We start from the raw sequence: 17,475 nt of genomic DNA, 5'->3' as shown, positions 1-17,475 counted from the left end.
GCGCGGATCAGTGGTTTGATTCGAAATTTGTTTGTTTATGTTTACGGTGCCGTACAAAAGAGTTGGTATACGACAGAGGTCTGCCTCAAAGTCGTCGGCCTCTATCCGTTTATCTGCTATTCGTGCTACGTGGCCAGCCCACTGTAACCTGCCGTATTTCATCAGTTTGACAATATCAGCGTGTTTGTATACTTTATACAGCTCGTGTGCCTGCACCACACCCCATTTTCTAGTTTGCCACCGAGTATTGATCGCAGGATTCTACATTCGAAAACACCAAGCACTCGTCGATCAGGCTCCTTCTACGCCTACGATTCATGTCCGTAGAGCACCACCGAGATGATCAGAGAGAGAGAGAGAGAGAGAGAGAGCGCGCAAATTTCGTACGGATTTGTTGGCTACGGGATCTAAGCTGGCTACGTATTCGCTGCCGCAAACCGTCTCTTCACCTCGCGGCTCAGCTTCGTCGACCATTTCGAAAAAATCCCTATCCATATCCACCTCAGCAACAACACCTGCAGAACTACCACGCTCTATGCCAGCCGCCATTTACTTCGTTTTGCCAGTGTTTATGGTGAGTCCAATTCTTGCAGATTCCCTTTTGAGAGCCATAAAGGCTTCCTCAACTGCTCTACAGTTAACACCGATTATATGAATGTCGTCCGCAAAGCCTAGAAGCATGTGGGACATCGTGATGATGGTGCCGCTCCTCTGCACACCTGCACCTTCTAAAGCTATGTTGAACTTGCTCGAGAACCCGTCACCTTGCTTCAGGCCATCTAACGTCACAAACGCGTCCGAAAATTTGCCCGCTGTCCTGATGCATGTGTCAAGCGTCGCACGATACAGTTTGATTAATTTTGTTGGAAGCCCATGTTCAAGCAAAATTTGCCACAGCTCGTTGCGTTCCACTGTATCGTACGCCGTCTTAAAGTCAATAAACGGATGATGTGTCTGCGAGTTGTGATCTCGAAATTTGTCAAGGATCTGTCTCAAGGTAAACATCTGGTCCGTTGTAGATCGTCCCACTCGAAAACCGCATTGAAATTCTCCAACAAAAGATTCCTGCAACGGCCTCAGTCGCTGGAACAGGATACGAGAGAGAATTTTATAAGCGGAATTGGAGAGGGTTATGCTTCGATAATTACTTCAGTCGAGTCTATGTCCCTTTTTGTAGATAGGGCATATGAATCCTTCCAACCAGTCCGTAGGTAGTTGTTCCTCAGACCATACCCTTAAGATAATCTGGTGAATTGCACTATACAGCCGCTCGTTTCCGACTTTGAAAAGTTCGACTAGTAGGCCGTCCTTCCAAGCGACTTTGTGGTTCTTAAGCTCTTTGCAAGCACTCTTCACCTCGTCCAATGTTGGTGGGTCCAAAGCTTATCCGTCCTCCCTGATTTCTATCCTATTTCCCTCGACGACTCTCCTTTCTTCCTCACCGTTCAACCCCACTGGAACAATTAGCTTTTAGCCTGGCCACTTGCGATTTAACGGTAGGCGGGTTTTCCTCCCTGTTATTACACATAGCAGGTACTGGCACGGTCCGGTTCCTGATTCCGTTAATCGTTTTATAGAAGCTCGTCTTGTCGTGCCTAGTGATCCGAGCCGATAGTTGGCCTTCGAAAGGACCGCACATCTATGACGTCTGAAAAGTGCCGGCCTTCGATCAGTATGTGGTCGATCTAGGAGCAGGCCTCTCCATTGGGGTGTCTCCAGGTGTGTTCCTGAATGTTCAGACGTGCAAAATGAGTACTACAGATGGCCATTCCCCTGCCTGCGGCGATGTTTACTAGCCTCAAGCCAGGAATCTAGCATGCTGAACTTCTTTGGTCGCGAAAACGCAAGCCGCTGAATAACTAGCTGTGCTCACAGGGGTTGTTCAAAGCCTAACAGATATTATAAACTGGTTGAATATTTTTTTATATTTTTTACTACGTCTGTAGCGCATCTCACTTCAAAAATGTTATTTATTTTCATAAAAAAAATCTCTATGTTTACTAAAACCGTAATTTACCGTGCTTGAAGAAGTAATAAAATCTTCTTTGGACGATTTCATAATCCCCTCAAACAAACCCGCTACTGGAATCTAGGAATATGACAACACAACGCATTTGCGACGCTCGCTCCAGTACATCATAGGAAGCTTCACCCAACGCATCTGTTTATTCCGCTTCTCATACGCTCAACGCTTCGCTTCATTTGACGCCTCAGTATGTCATTAGCCTGACTCGAAAGTAGATAAGTTACTGATTCTTTTGGTGCTGAAACTAACGGAATCGGATTAAAATTGCAGATGTTAAAAATAATTGAAAGTGAGGTTAAAGTGAAAGATTTCGTATCCGAAAAAAAATTCATAACACGATTCTCATTCAAGAATCAGGGTTCCTTGTCGATTCCAATGTGGGAAGCTCGAAGAATCTATGTGGACCTAATGTGTTCGTCCGGGCGTTCCAATTCTAAGAATTCTTTAAAGCTTTCGGATCCGACAGATTCTCATTACACGATTCTGATCCAAGAATCCTGCTGGACAGTCTTGAATATTCAGGATTCCTTATCGAGCACACCCACAATTCCAATATGTGGAAGCCTGGGAAATCTATGCCAATCTTATGTGTCCGTCCGGGTAACGTATGAGGAAAAAAATCCGAACAAACTTTCAATTCCAAATTAAAATCTTGGGCAACTTATTTTTCTATACTTGTTTGTTTATTCAAGTAATGTAACTCATTTACAAACCTCATAGGAAAAACTCAGCTCCACATCGCGTTGATTTCCTGATCCTCTGGGGTACTTGCTTTATAGCTTCCTAAATTCCGGATGTTTCAATTGTTTTGAGCTCCATCTTGATTTTTCTATCAAACAATCGACGTTTTTTGCTCTGTAACCTTTATGGTAGACCATTCGCTTCAAATTTGCTCAGAAAATTTTAATAGACTGCAGCTGTGGCACATTTTGAGAATTGTTTCCTTTCGGAATAAACCCGATATTGCCTTGCCGCAAATTCGCTAAAGTTGCATTAGCATAGTGTGACAATGCAAGGTCTGGCTAAAGCACTACTTTGTCATTTTTATGGTACTTATATTCTAAGTTTTTAACCCATTTCATGCAGATACATATTCACCGTTTTTGAATCAATCTGATATTTATTGCCCAGCTCACGATATGATTTCGTCGACCGACCAGGCGTTTCCGCCCTCAATTTCGCTCGAACTTTGCTCTCTTGCAAAGTGCTTTACTTTAACTTCCGGAACCAGATTTCCTTTTGAAAGTATTTCCATTCTCGAAGAGTTTGTCAATAATGTATATAACTGTTTTTATCCATATCCAAGATCTTTAGAATAGTGGAACATTTCACTTTTAGATTTTTCTTCATTTCGCTCACGAAAATTGCAAATCAATTTACGACGATCTTCTTCCGACCACGCCTTTTTCCCAAATAATCGTCACTTGACAGAATCAACTAGTCGTGTTACCAGTTATATAAAAGTGGATCTTCATTTTGTGGAAAAGGATTTTTCGATTTGTGCAGCACTTCAAAATCGTAGACCAATTCAAAAGTTGTTCGGATTTTTTTCCTCACACGTTAGTTATGTTTGTCTCGAAAATATGGTTGTTTTGTCGCAGCTGCAAATGGTTTGCCAGATCTTCTTTGCGCGTATCTCAGCAAAACAACTTTAAAATTGCTGGGAACATCACCTCGACCACTGGTTTTTTACAGGGAAAGATTCGCAATAGTTAGTCAGCGAATACAGTAAATTATCTCGAATCAGATTTTGTTTGATTTTGTTATTTCAGCGATTTTTGGCAATCAAAAAAAACGAGAAAAGTATGATTGTATATTTACGCAGAAGACGTGTCATCGTTAAGACACATTCGTTATTCGGGTTTCAAACCTAATAAAAAGTTGCGCTAAGTTCGCGCAATATTGAAGTGGTTTCGCACCATCCAATTTTTACGCGCAAAAGTTGCCCATAATCCATCTTCAAGTACATTCCATACGTCCATGGGGATGCATTCTTCGTACTTCTTTAGAACCTTATTGTAAAACGTTTTTTGTCCACTATATTCCGCTCCAGAGTTTGGTCACTCTAGGCGTCGTACACAAATTACATAACGCAAAAATTTTAGATTTCAAACCCTCCCCTATGTAACAATAAGTAACGTTTAATTTGACTCCCTATTTTAAAATTACTCAACACTAAACAACCACCTTTCAATTTTGAAAGAATATTACAGTTACGTAACTGTACGTAACTAGTATGTAATAATAAGAACCGTGAACTCAATTCCCTTCCCCCCATCATGCGTTACGTAAGTTGTGTACGACACCTCACTGATCCGAGAATATAGAAATCATTCTCGCAGACGAATTTATTGCCGAAATCATAATCACCGCGAAAGTGAAATAAATAAGTTAGTAAGTATCATAATCGGGCAGCTCTAGGTTTGCCCTAATCGATCTCAATACATTCGAGTGCATCCAAATATCAAACGATTAAAACCTGATGAATCTACAGGGTGGCAAAAAATTATATACGCTCTTGTACAAAGGCCAAAAGTTTAGGAGATTGCTCTTGATTTGTTATTCATGTGTGTTCAATAAAGTGCGAGATCAGTTATTTTTTTGTATTCTAGTCACTACTTAATATTCCGTGTGATTCGTGTGTTAAGTAATCATTTAGCATATCAAAACCTTGCATCAGCTAGGAAAACGCAATTTCGAGATTGCACGGAAGCTTTACATTGCTCGTTCTTGGTATCTCGAGCAATCAAAAAAGGACGCTTGGTCAACACATCTGCAAACGAGAAAAAAAATCTTCAAAAAAGTAAAATGGAATTCCAGAATCTCTATCCGACTCCTAATAAGATAGGCATCAATCAAGAGGCAGTCCGTTTAATCGAGAAAAGCAAACTTGGATTCAAAGCTAACAAGTTACCGAAATGCGAATTGCTCCCGGAGGAAAGCAAAAAAGTGTGCTTTCAAAGATGTCGTTTACTCCAGAGCCGCAAATACTGGATTGGAAAAAATCGTCTTCACATACGAAAATCTGTTCACTGGTGAGCAAGCACACAATCATCAGAATGACAGAAGTTTCAGGTTCATTGTCCGTTGTTTATACGACGCCGAAATGCTCGTTTAGTTGTGGTTTAGGTAGGAAAGAATTTATATGTTCTTAGTGTCAAAAACTTTCTGTGATAAAAATAAAAAAACTAACTTTTTTGTGTCAGAAACTCTTCGAAAGTGACCTTACAGGTTATCTAAATATTCTAAAAACTATTCGTATCAATCCCCTAGTAACCAACAATGAAGACTGGATGGAGGAAAGATACAACTTTGAAATAAGATTTCGAATAGTTAAGCCTGAGCGCGATGTTTGGGGACTAGAGAGTCCCGAGCTCCGTCCGGGATCAATTGTTTTCTACACAGATGGTTCAAAAATGAACGATCGAGTAGGAGCAGCAGGGTGGCCAGCAGATTTCCAATTTCAAATTCCCGGTTTTCCCGGTTAGAAATTGATATTTTTCCCGGTTTTGAAAGCATAAATATTCAAGTTCAACCACGTTTATTCATTAACAAAATAAATTTGTGAAAGAATTTTGATTTTAATATCATTATTTCATTTCAAAACTTGAAAAGGGCTAACTACTTCGACCCTCATCTATTTGCTGTTGATTTTTCGACTTTTCATGGCTGAAGAATGCAACTCGGCCCATTGAGTAAATCCTGAACGAGTTCTAGTACAAAGAGCACACTTGGGGCTTTTCGAAACGTGTAGCGTGCAGAAAAAATCATTCTCTCAAAATTTTCATTTTTTCACCCAGCCTCAAGATATAATTTGAACTCAATGTGAGCTTCATGCTTCAGAATATTTTCACAAGAGTTTTAATTTCATTTCGAACCGTTCAATTTTCTGTCATTTGAGACTTACATAAATTTATTTCTGGTATAATCAAACTGTTCAACGAAAGCGATATTTGTAACTTTCTGCACTCTCTGGTTGAGTTTTTCGACGTTTTGAAAAGCTGGTTTTCGCCTTTTCAAAACTTTAATACATACATTTTCAGAAATTTGGAATTTAAATTCAAAATTGTTTTGGCTGCTGCTGAGCTTCGGAAACGACAAATCTTTGCAATAATTTTCTATTATTTCAAACCTTGAGAAATTTCATCAATTGTTTCAAGCTTTATTACGGATTTTGGCCTTATTCAAAGTGCTTATTTAAAAATAAAATATAAAAATTCATTTTCCACTAATTCTAAATTGAATTTTAAATATAATTTTGGATTTTATTGAATTAAATTTAAAATCTATTCTAGGGCTTGTTTTTCCAATTTCTGGTCAGACTAAAATTCAGCAACTTTTCAACTAAATACCCCTTTTTGACATCATTATCTCATTTAAAATTTAATTTTAAATTCAATTGACTTAAAAAAATTTTACTTCAAAATATTTTTTTCTTGTTTCCTTATAACTTTTTCATAGTCATTTTTAGTGAATGAGAGGAAACATTCTAGTAATTTTTCAGAGTTTTCAAAATAATTTGAGCACATTTTTTGACCCTGAACCGAGATAGTTTTTCGCCTTGCCTGAATCTGCAATAATAGCCGTTTTTTGAAAATTTTAAATTTGTTCGAGAACCAATTTTTTCCTTTTTTTAACCTTATTATTACCCATTTTCTGGTGTCCACCGACTTTGCTAGATTCAGTTTTAAAATTGATTCAATTTGTGTTGTTTGTTTCATTCTGGTTTCAATACAATTTTATTACTGCTTAGAAACAATATTTGCCTTTTTGAGCTAAATAAGAAGCTTGTTTTGTGTTTTCTGAATCCGCCTTCTAAATTTCAGAATTTTCAACAAAAATCTTTAACAAAAATTGATTTTTTTTACTTTTATAATAACATCAATTTTTTTATGTTTTTGGTGCATTTCTGAAATCAAATTAAAATCTGATTGCTGACTTTTACAGAAGAACTTTAGAAACATTTGAACATATTTTTTATCTTTTTCTAGTGTCTGTAAACGTTTCATGGCAATTGAGAGCTGAGCAATTGTGTTTATTTCTGTCGTTCAAAATATTTTTTCCGTTTTCTTAAGGATCCCTTGAGGCTCAGTTATTGCCTCGATACTATAGAAAGGACTAATTTGATAACATTGTTATCCTTACGTAGTATTGTTCCAGGTTCATTTTAGGCGAATAATTTTCGCTATGGCCTTTATAGTTTTGACCTTTCTATTTCAAAAATATGTCTTTCTGATTTTGGAGGAGTATGCAAGCAATTTAAGAAAAAAAAATAAAGACAGTCTTTGCATTTTTAAACCTCTAGAATACTATTTTATAAATTTTGAATTAATTTCGTTGCTTCTGTTCTTCGAAAACGCAAATTCTCTAATATCAATTTCTGAAATTTCTGGCCTCAAGACATTTTTTCAAGTGGATTTAAGCATATCCCATTCCCAGTGGAGAAAAATCAGTTTTTACATCAAACAATGAACTTCAAACTCTTATTACTAATCAACTATATGCATAATTTACACCAAATGTATTGCATATTAAGCATCAATCGATTCTCTAACGATGCTGAATAGCTTCGTCGTGCAAATTTTTGCTTATTTTCCGTCGGTCTATTGCCGCCAGTATTGTGTCAATCACCAACACCCGGGAATGCGAATTCAACTAGGATCCTAACTAACGACCCGGACCGGCGCCAACGGCTTCACTTTCCCGTGCGATATAAGAACCCAAAGATTTTTCTCCTCAGAAAATCTCCGGAGGATTGAATCTAGATCAGTTTTGGTTGATTGTGAGTGGATCACGTCATCACGCAACCATAAACACTTATGGTGTTGGGATTCGAACCCAGATCCAGCGTGGTTGGTGGAGTTAATTGTTTTAGGCTTTAGATATTTTTTATCATAGTTTAGTTTTTGCCTATTTCAAGTTAACATATAAAGCCTGATTGGAATCATTCTTGACTTCTCTGGCCTTCAAAATATTTTTTAGTAATTTGAAGTTTCAACCTTCCCTGGGCTATGTAAGTTTTTGTTGGCGATTTGTAGCCTAAAATTCAAATCTTGTTTCATCAAATAAGTTATTATCATTATTATCACTTTTAACAAAAATTATGAATGATTTGGTACATAACTTTCAAACATACTTAGACATAAATAACATCAGACGCTGATCCTGTAAAGTGGTGATTGTTTTGATGTTTGATCGGCACTTACTATTGAAGTCCTAATCAGTGTGAATGAGAAGGAAGACAACTTAGAAAAAAAAAGAATAGCAGCCAATTGTTAGTGTACAGAACAATTGCGGGGCTAGCGCTAGGATCCTATTGACTATAACAGTCGTCTTTTTTAGCCGAGAATCTAACATATGACGACTGGAGCTTTCAAAGAAAGATCTAAGCACATATACTGGTCTAAATACAGGGCATTGTCCGAGCCATTATCACTTATAAAAAAACTTCAAGATGATACATGCCGCTTATGTGGCATGGAGAAAGAAGACTCGGAACACCTGTTATACCGATGTCCGGCAAATATTAGTAAAAGATACTGCAAGGTATACAGCCCTAGGGGTTGTACGAAATGGTAACGTAGGACTACATGTATATATTATATGCTGCGATAAACTGTTCATAGGCAACACTACCGTTTATATTTGATGGTCGTTATTGTAAAACTAACAATGCATGAATACATGAAAATTTTACCCTAGTAGTAGTTGCGAAAATTCTCATAACTCTTATCTTCAAGCATCTATAGTTCTGAAAAGAACCGATTCCATAATCTTCAGTATGAAATTCGTGCTACAGAACGCTGATGATCGCACCACCACCGGTAGCATTGAATATTTTGTTGGCCGCGCATTAAAATCTGTTCTCCGCTGTGCCCTCCAGTAGCTGTGCAAGCAAAATATCCTGCAGCGTACGATGTTGCTGCCGTATGCAATACAGGTAACATGCTCCGCAGTGCCTGGAAGTTGACTCGTATGCAGCTTTCGTTTCTCAATGTCGCGTACCTCTAACAGCTATACTCCACTCGCTGTTGTGTGACAAACTAGACTGAAGCTGAATTTTCTACACGCAGTCTTTTGTATCGAGTTCAGCGTAGATTCTTGCCATTAGGGTGTGGCCACACAGCTTAGAGAAAGAGGAACATACCAAAACACTTTGTTGAGTCAAAATATGTAGGCAGTGGAATTTATTTCGTCCATGTTATTGTTGTCTGTGCTCAGGAAGCAAGCCAATAACGAGGGTAATGTATGGGAAAGCTTGACCTTGGAACTTTTCACCTTTTTCCACCATTAAGCAATAAAGCAACAATGTTGAACATTATATCAAAAAATTGTTACACATTTTATCTATCCACCGACATATAAATGACTAAGATACATTAAGTCGTTCACTTGCTATAATCGTTTGAAATCTGACGCAACATTTGCTAGTTCATTTTCAATTTCACAAAGTGTAATCTAGTATAGAAAACAAAGACGTAGTCCTACAGTGCGTAGTCCTACGTCAATATAAGTTCTTCGATACGGGGCTATTAGAAATCTGGAGAACAACTCCCAGTACGGTTATTCGCTTCATGCGAAGTGTAATACCAGACTGGACTTCCAATACGTTATCCTGACTTAGCAAAATTAAAAACACAAAAGTCAAAAAATTGGTCGCAGTGATAAAATACCCAACATGGAAAAAATGATATGTATAAAATCGCTGCTGAAATATTCATACAACTTACTTATGAAAATAGAAACTTTTCAAGAGTCTCATTAAGGTTCATACTTCTGTGAAAGCAAAATGTAAACGACGATTACGAGTTGATTTGACAATAGTCCAATAAATGTTCAAGGTTTGAAACTAATGAATAATATGATAACGAAAGTTATTTTCCGTTGAATAACTTGAAAGTATATGGACTGGCTCTATTTAACCGCCAGTACCTAAATAATTATGAAAAAAATGTTAACAATTGGGTCCTAAAGCTATATCAGTTTTTATACATCATTTGAAAAAAACGCTTTTTCTGAGCAAAACGTGATTTAAAAAATGTTTATCGTATTCCTTCGATTTTTAAATGAAGAATAAAAAACTGCTCGAAAGGTCTTAGATAACGTTTCGCCCATGCAGGCCCGAATTTGAGGGGGGGCGAAGGGGGCAAATGCCCCGGGCCTCCCGATTGAAGGGGCCCCTGTTCCTACGGCGACCTTTTTTTCTCTCGTCACCTTTCAGAACGTTACCTCTGAATGTTTGAAGAAAGTAGGGCCTCACAAACAAATTTGCCCCGGGCCCCCAGCGTCTAAATCCGACCCTGCGCCCATGTACGGTATATGAGAGAACTGTCGTTTAAGGCACTTCGAGCAGTTTTTTAGTCTTCATTTAAAAATCGAAGGAAAACGATAAACATTTTTTAAAAATCACGTTTTGCTCAGAAAATTGCACTCTTTCAGCTGATATATGAAAATCAGAAAACCATCTAAAACTTAAGGACCCAATTAGTAACAACATCTAGCAGACCACAGATGATATTACTCCAAGCACCAATTGAGGTGTAGAAGGAGCTAACGTAAATATACAAGAAAATAAACAAATTTAAAACTAAACTATCCTGTCAACATATCAACACAATAATACACTACATAGCGACAACGTATATCCATCAAAGCTGTTGAGGAAAACTCATCATAACAACAAATAACATACGGAGCAAAAAATAGTCCGCAGCAAAGAAACTTATGCCTGCACTCTTTGAGACCGGTGTTCAAGAACAAATCGACAACGAGCAATGACATCTTTTAGAAAAATATGTGCCGCTCCTGATAAATCCAAAAAAAATACCAATTTTCCAACATCACATCAACCCAAACAATAATCTCAGCCTCCGTCAGGAGTTTCAGTGCGATTGTTTAATGTTTTAACACCACCACCCACAGGATGGTAAACCTCTCCATTTTCCCTGTTGATTCGAGTTGGCGGGTCGTTAAGAAAATGGTTGCCTCCCACATTACTTCATTGGCCATTTATCAATCCTGCCTGCACTGTTTGCCGTTATGGCTTCAGTTTTATTATGATCATGATCGCTGCTAACACCATCATCTGTATCGTCATCTGTATCATCATCGGCGGCAGCATCAACCCCACCCAACCCCTCGTGTGTCATATATTTGCCGTTCACCACTGCCACCAACACAGACTATCCGATTTTGGCCCAGCCGAATTTACCGTGACCACGGCGAATCCCGCACCCACCAAGTAATACTCCCTTGCACGTGAAAGGGGTGCCTCAGTAGTCGACGGCAAAAACAGTTTGCATATTTTTATTTATTTTGCATATTTATTTTGCATATTTTTATATATTTTGCATATTTGTTTGCATATTTTTCATATTTATAAACTCAAGAATAACAAAGTAAAATTGGTTTTCCTAAATTAAAATTTACTACGGCTAAGAGGTATATATAAACACCGTAACAGATGCTGTCTTATTTTCAGGACCCCCCGTCCGTGCTGCTAGTGTAACGTGCAGAGTGGGCAAGCCTCCTCCTTCTGGGGAGCTGGATCGATAATGGACGACAACCGTCGACGCCGTCGCCAGCCAGTCGTGTCAAGTGCGTGTTCCGTCATGGTAGCTAGGCGAGCGAGCTATGGCTCCACCAGCGAGCGAAACTGGAATCCGTTATCGTTTCGGTTACACATTCATACGGATCGCTTTAGTAGCGGGAGCAACAGCAGCAGCAGCAGTAATAATCTAGTCGTCGCCCCCAGGACCGATGACCTTTCAGGGAAAATCATACAAGTACGAAAGGTGTTCCAGGCCGAAACTCTTTTCCCATTCGAATCGAGGACATTGAACTGTGGAAACAGGGGCTATCAAAATGTACTTAAATGTTTATGTCATTTAAATATCCGGTATTTTTGGTACAGTGAACAGACAAAAACTTCCAACGGAAATAAAAAAAAACATAACAGCAGTACACTTCCGATTTTTCACTACTCTTAGTCATTTAGATGCAAAAATACACTTTTTGAATAACCTCGTGTCATCAGTGGGACGGTTCAAGCGAGAATGGCTCAGTTACATTATCAGGCTTCAACTTATTACGCCATTTTTTTGGATTCAATTTTCCGGCAGTAAGTTTCCTTTCCATGCACCGACTGGTTCCGGAAAGTAGGGAAAATCAAATTAATATCTGAACATAGCGAAAGCAAAATTGGATTCTTGGACCAGCAAAACTTTTCTGATATTTCCAAGCCTATCCAGATAAATTAAAATTCCTAGATTATTTCAGGTTTTGCAAAGGCTGTAAGCACCTTTATATTATTTTTAATTTTTATCTTCAATCATTCAAAATTGATTGCTTTTTGTCATTATTATGAAATGCCTATTTAGTGAGAACGCTTAATATAGCGTTACTAGTATGCGGCATACGACTTTTCCTTCCCACACAAATCGTATGCTTTCATCACTAATAACTCCTCGCTAGCAAAAAAAGAGCAAAATAAAGCATCATTATCTTTTTCGACAGACTTTCATAAATAAATACCGAGAAGAGGGTTTATTCGCAACAATGCGCGAAAAAAAAACTCTTCTCATGATTTGCAGCAAGTGGGGCCGGCGAAGAATCTATCATACATGACAATTTTATTCGGTCCTCTTGCTACTCGGAACCAGATGCTGCTATTGACGAAATCGTATCTCCTGTAACGTATCGTCTGGCTGCTTTGCTGGCTGATATTGAGCATGTCGTAAATTTCACGCTTTGGGAAGCCTCGCACCGTACCATTGGGTATGGTTAGGAAATGGTACCAACATTGTAGGTGACGGTCCTCACCGAGGAGAGATTCTTTTTTATTCTGTGGTAAAAGTTTGACGAGTAACGATAACGGACGACGGAAAAGTTCATCGGTCGGTTTATGCAGGAAAGATTATATGCTTTCAGTTGAAGTGATTCTGGTAATATATCGACATTTGTCGAACCCGAGGGAATCATTTCCTGTTGAAGGTCGTGCTATTCAGAAAACTTTAGAGAAAAAAAGGTACAAGCGTGACGGCAAATTTATGACAATTTAAGTAATGGGTTACAACTTTTTCAGATTTGATGATTCATCTCTCAAGCCATTAGTGTAGGATAAGCAAAATTGACAGGTTTTTCGAAACATATAGAATTCGTTGATCGCTGACCTTCTAATCATAATTGTGTTCTAATTTGAGTGCTCGTAAGCAGTGCGGATTCGAATTACAGCTTGATTGCGAACACTTCAAACGGTGTTGCCCAACTGTTCGTAAATAAAAATTATATATACTTCGTGCGCAATTTCATTTCGACACCCCCGGCGGTAAATCCACGTTCACAATCATTTCAGATTCGCAGCATTTCCTAGCACTTCTAGGAAGAAAAACAATTTCGAAATTGTTTTATTGAGCATTTAGTTCTAACACCACAAGCACAGTGTGTTGAGTAGCGACGCTATATTATAACCATTAAATGTTTATCGGGACTTATGATTTTAGTCAAAACAACTGAGAAAAATCAATACTACCTTCCTCGGTTATAATAAAGGTAACATTTTACCTTGAAAACTTCGTTGTCGCAAAACATTTTTCTTTGTGCCACTGCTTTAAAAACGTACCTGCAAAAAGAAGAAAAAAAATCATGAATAAACAAGAAGGTAGAGAGAGTTCATTTATTATACATTAGCTTGATCTAACATCATTCGGCTATTTGGTAACAGATACAAAACTGTGGCTTATCGGATATAGATTGGAAATGACAGCTGAAAGCAGCTGCCGATGTGACTAACGAATGTGACTGTAAAATTCACGAGGAGGGATCAAATACATATTAGCTGTACGTTGAATAATTCAAGAGTCCTGTCAGCACTTAAAAACACCCCCTAGACTCGAATAAAAGTTAATTAGTAGTCAGCCGGACAGCGTAAAGAATAAAATATTTTACTTTTGAAACAAAAATTTTGATTTATAAATTTTATTTAAATTTTTCATTTTAATTTATCAATCTACTGGCTCAGTTTCGCACAGCTTTCCGGACATTTCGTCTCCACATTTATCGTCCCCGCCTCCATTCGCGGTGATTAAATCTTTCTTCGTTGGAAAAGATTCTGACGGTATTGTGAATGAATCCCCGTAGGCTAGTCACAGTGCCGACGGAAGTAAGCGGAATGAATTATGGGTTGGTGACTGAGACTTGAACCGTGAGGACAGCCTTGCTGTTCCGTTCTGTTATTTTTTCTTTGCTTTGTAAATGTTCGTTGGCGAACGCCATATTTTCTCCTGCAAATAGCTGCCACTCAAGGTGTGTTGTGTTGTGATCGATTGCTTGAAGTGAGAACATTCTATGATAAAATATTGAAATGTTTAACACAGACACAAAAAAAAAACAAAAAAAACTTACTTCAAACTGAACGAAAAACAGATGTAAGCAAAATGTAACAGTATTGCGTGCAAAAATAATCATTCAATCAAATCTAGTCGAATTTGAAAGTGAAATTCCTTAATTATTACGACATTTGACATCGATTGCGTACGCAAAGTCTTTTAATCAAAGATTGTTTTCCATATCTTGACTGAACTACCACATATACTCATGTCAAAAGATTTTGCTGTGAGGAAAACTCAATAACAGTCATTAGACAATCGGATCGTATATCGTAATCAATTTATACAAACTACCATAAATGTATTGATAAGCGTTGAAATATCAAAGAGGGGACAAAAAACAACAGGAACATCAAACAGACACACTGTTAGAGTAAAATAGCACAATTCCACCAGTCCTTGTATCTGTTAAAATATAATGCCCGCAGTCAACATCTGAAAATGAATATACAACAATATAAGACCGATATTTACCTCTAGTTGTTTGTCAGCTTTTGTGGCGTTATCAGAGGAGAACATGACATGCAAATAAACCTTCCAGTTGTAGTCGGTTTTCATCGGAACCATTCCCAAGTTGCAGACAGACTTTCGGTTATATCTAGCAACATTCGCGAACCTATCCAAGCTTACTTAATCACACGATGGTAAGTTTTCGTACAACTTTCCACACGACAATAACGAATACTAGTAATAAGGAGGGGAAATCTTAGACTAAGAGTCAATAAAAATATCTGATTATACTAATTGCTAATTGCACACCGAGCAGACACCAGAACAATCCTCTCTAGTGTGTACTCACTACTCTTAGTTGGAAAGCACACCACTTGGCAGAATAAATTTTTTATTCACAAAACCCTTCAATATCTCATAGACGTGTACGCATTTATCCAACACTGCAATTGATTCAAACAACAGAGTAATTTTTTAAGCTAATAACTACAGTTTCTAGTCCGCGATGTGGCACCGTATCTATCTTATCTGTTAGATGATGTTTGCCTAAAGTTAAAAACCCTAAAAGCATATCAAGCAGATCTGATAAACTTTCTGACAACTCAGTCTATCAGTCGGACTTTGACAGTTCAACTTCTTCGCTCTTTGTTATTACACACACGGACACCACAAAACACCAAGTGAGAGAGAGAGATGAGCGTGCTGCAACATTACAATACCAGAAACCGTAGCTTTTACTATACACGAAACGCCGCACTGCGTGCGCGTGTGTGCGGACCGCCTTCCTGTGCAGGTATGTGGGATGAGCAGTTTTACAAACAAAATATCACAACACTAGCGCCATCAGCACGAGAGCGAAAGCGCTCGGCACTGCTTAAAACGCTTAAAAGCGAGATGAATCACACATCCGCAAACTCGCTTTCCTTCTGTGTTGGTGTCCCGCACACCACTTTTCAGCAGCTTTTTCCTCTTTGCTTGGAGCCACCAGCGCTGTAACTTTACAACTTTTCCGGCATATATTAAAATTACATTCACTCTCGTTTTTTCCTTCAACTAACCGTTTCGAGCAGCAAACGGGACACTTTACAGCTAACGGAACACCCGCACTTCGTACTCCTGGCAATAAACAACGAATATATTGCAACAGTTCAAAGTTAAATTGACCGCGGAACTGCACGCAAAGAACACAAGTGCGATACAACAAGTCTTGTGACGTTCTGATTTCGCGAATTCGGATGAATTGCCTCGTTGCTCGAATCGGCCAGCAGGGTTGCCACATTTAAATCTGTGTTTTCCTTTGAAAAAATCTGAGCATCTGTATCTGGAACAAAAATATCTGTAAAAAAAATCTGTATTGTTTAAACATAAAGAACTTTGTATTTTTTGAGTGTTTATGGTACATAAACAAAATTTTTAACTTAAAATGTGTGAGGAGTAGAAAATATGTTCAATTTGCTTAATATTTAATGAAATGAAATTTGGAGTGTTTTTAAAAATTAATGTCAATTTCGAAAAATCTGTAAATCTGTACTTTTCGACGAAAATCTGTATATCTGTATATACAGATTCTGTACCGTTACTTCGGCCAAAAATCTGTAAAATACAGATTAATCTGTACATGTGGCATCCCTGTCGGCCAGCACTAGCCCAAAGCAGAGATGCCAGATATACAGACAAATCTGTATTATACAGACTTTCTGTGTTGCGATACAGACACGCATAAGCTTACAGATTTTATACAGACATTTAGTATAATACAGATATTACACAGATATCTGATATTCTACATAATGGTTTTACCAGTATACACAAAAAAACGAACACAAAAACCAAAAGTCACTGTAGCCGTTGCTGGAAAAAGTGAACTAGGAACTGAACACTTTGCTGAACATATTAATCTTGCGTTTTTGAGAGTGAAATCATGACAACGGGAATCGAGTCAGGCTATCGGGGTTTTTATCGGCCCCGTGGGCACTAATCTGCCTGTTTCGCCCCCAGTAACAAACAGCTGATTGTCTCGATCGATTGCCATGCAGGTTATATTGGTGAAAAGACCGTTTGTTCTATTCGGAGCAATATCCAACGTTGAAGAATTGCTTAAAATGTCCCAAACCTTGAAGGTGCTATTTTTATAACCGCGAGACTTCTGCCATCATGTATCAGTTTAGCTACATTACGACGAACGACGATTTTTATCACGGGAAAGACTCTTACCTCTATGTGTTACTTAGATTTAAAAGATGAATTAGTTATCGATTAATCGACCAACTATGATAGACTCGAAAAAGAACAATCAAAACAAGCAATAAAACAAAACAATCTGACAGGTCGACAAATAATTAGGTATCAATGTATCGGTAACTTTTTTTCGCAGCGGTATACAGACTTATACAGACATTTTTATGGATTATACAGACTTGCCAAAAAAAAGTCTGGCATCTCTGGCCCAAAGAAAAAGGGGTGTGTATGTGTAGGTGTGCTCAGCGTGCTTTGTTCGAAACGTGCGAGCTTTTTTACAGCATACGTAACGTTTTGATGGGGTACAGAAATAAAGTTTGACGTACAAATATACGGGCATGTTAACTTATTAAAATTACTAGTTGGCCCGTAGTG

At 38.1% G+C, this 17,475-nt stretch overlaps 1 protein-coding gene across 9 annotated transcripts in view; it reads right to left on the bottom strand.

The window, feature by feature from the left end:
- The window catches only part of LOC129725015 (beta-arrestin-1), a 186,695-nt gene extending 170,593 nt beyond the window's left edge, over window positions 1-16,102 (bottom strand). For 3 of the 9 annotated variants that reach the window (XR_008728001.1, XR_008728002.1, XM_055680387.1), the window contains exon 1: window positions 15,921-16,102. The gene's annotated coding sequence lies outside the window, so the exon portion shown is untranslated. Of the gene's footprint in view, window positions 1-14,886; window positions 15,016-15,211; window positions 15,312-15,581; window positions 15,867-15,891 lie in introns of those variants that run through there. The other 6 variants (XM_055680382.1, XM_055680377.1, XM_055680386.1 and 3 more) reach the window with 6 other exon arrangements.
- Window positions 16,103-17,475: the final 1,373 nt, after the last annotated feature.

The sequence above is a fragment of the Wyeomyia smithii genome, chromosome 2 (assembly GCF_029784165.1).
Source record: "Wyeomyia smithii strain HCP4-BCI-WySm-NY-G18 chromosome 2, ASM2978416v1, whole genome shotgun sequence".
Classification (NCBI taxonomy): Eukaryota; Metazoa; Arthropoda; class Insecta; order Diptera; family Culicidae; genus Wyeomyia; species Wyeomyia smithii.
Note: the sequence above shows the minus strand (reverse complement) of the source record. Positions and strands in the feature narration are given on the sequence as shown.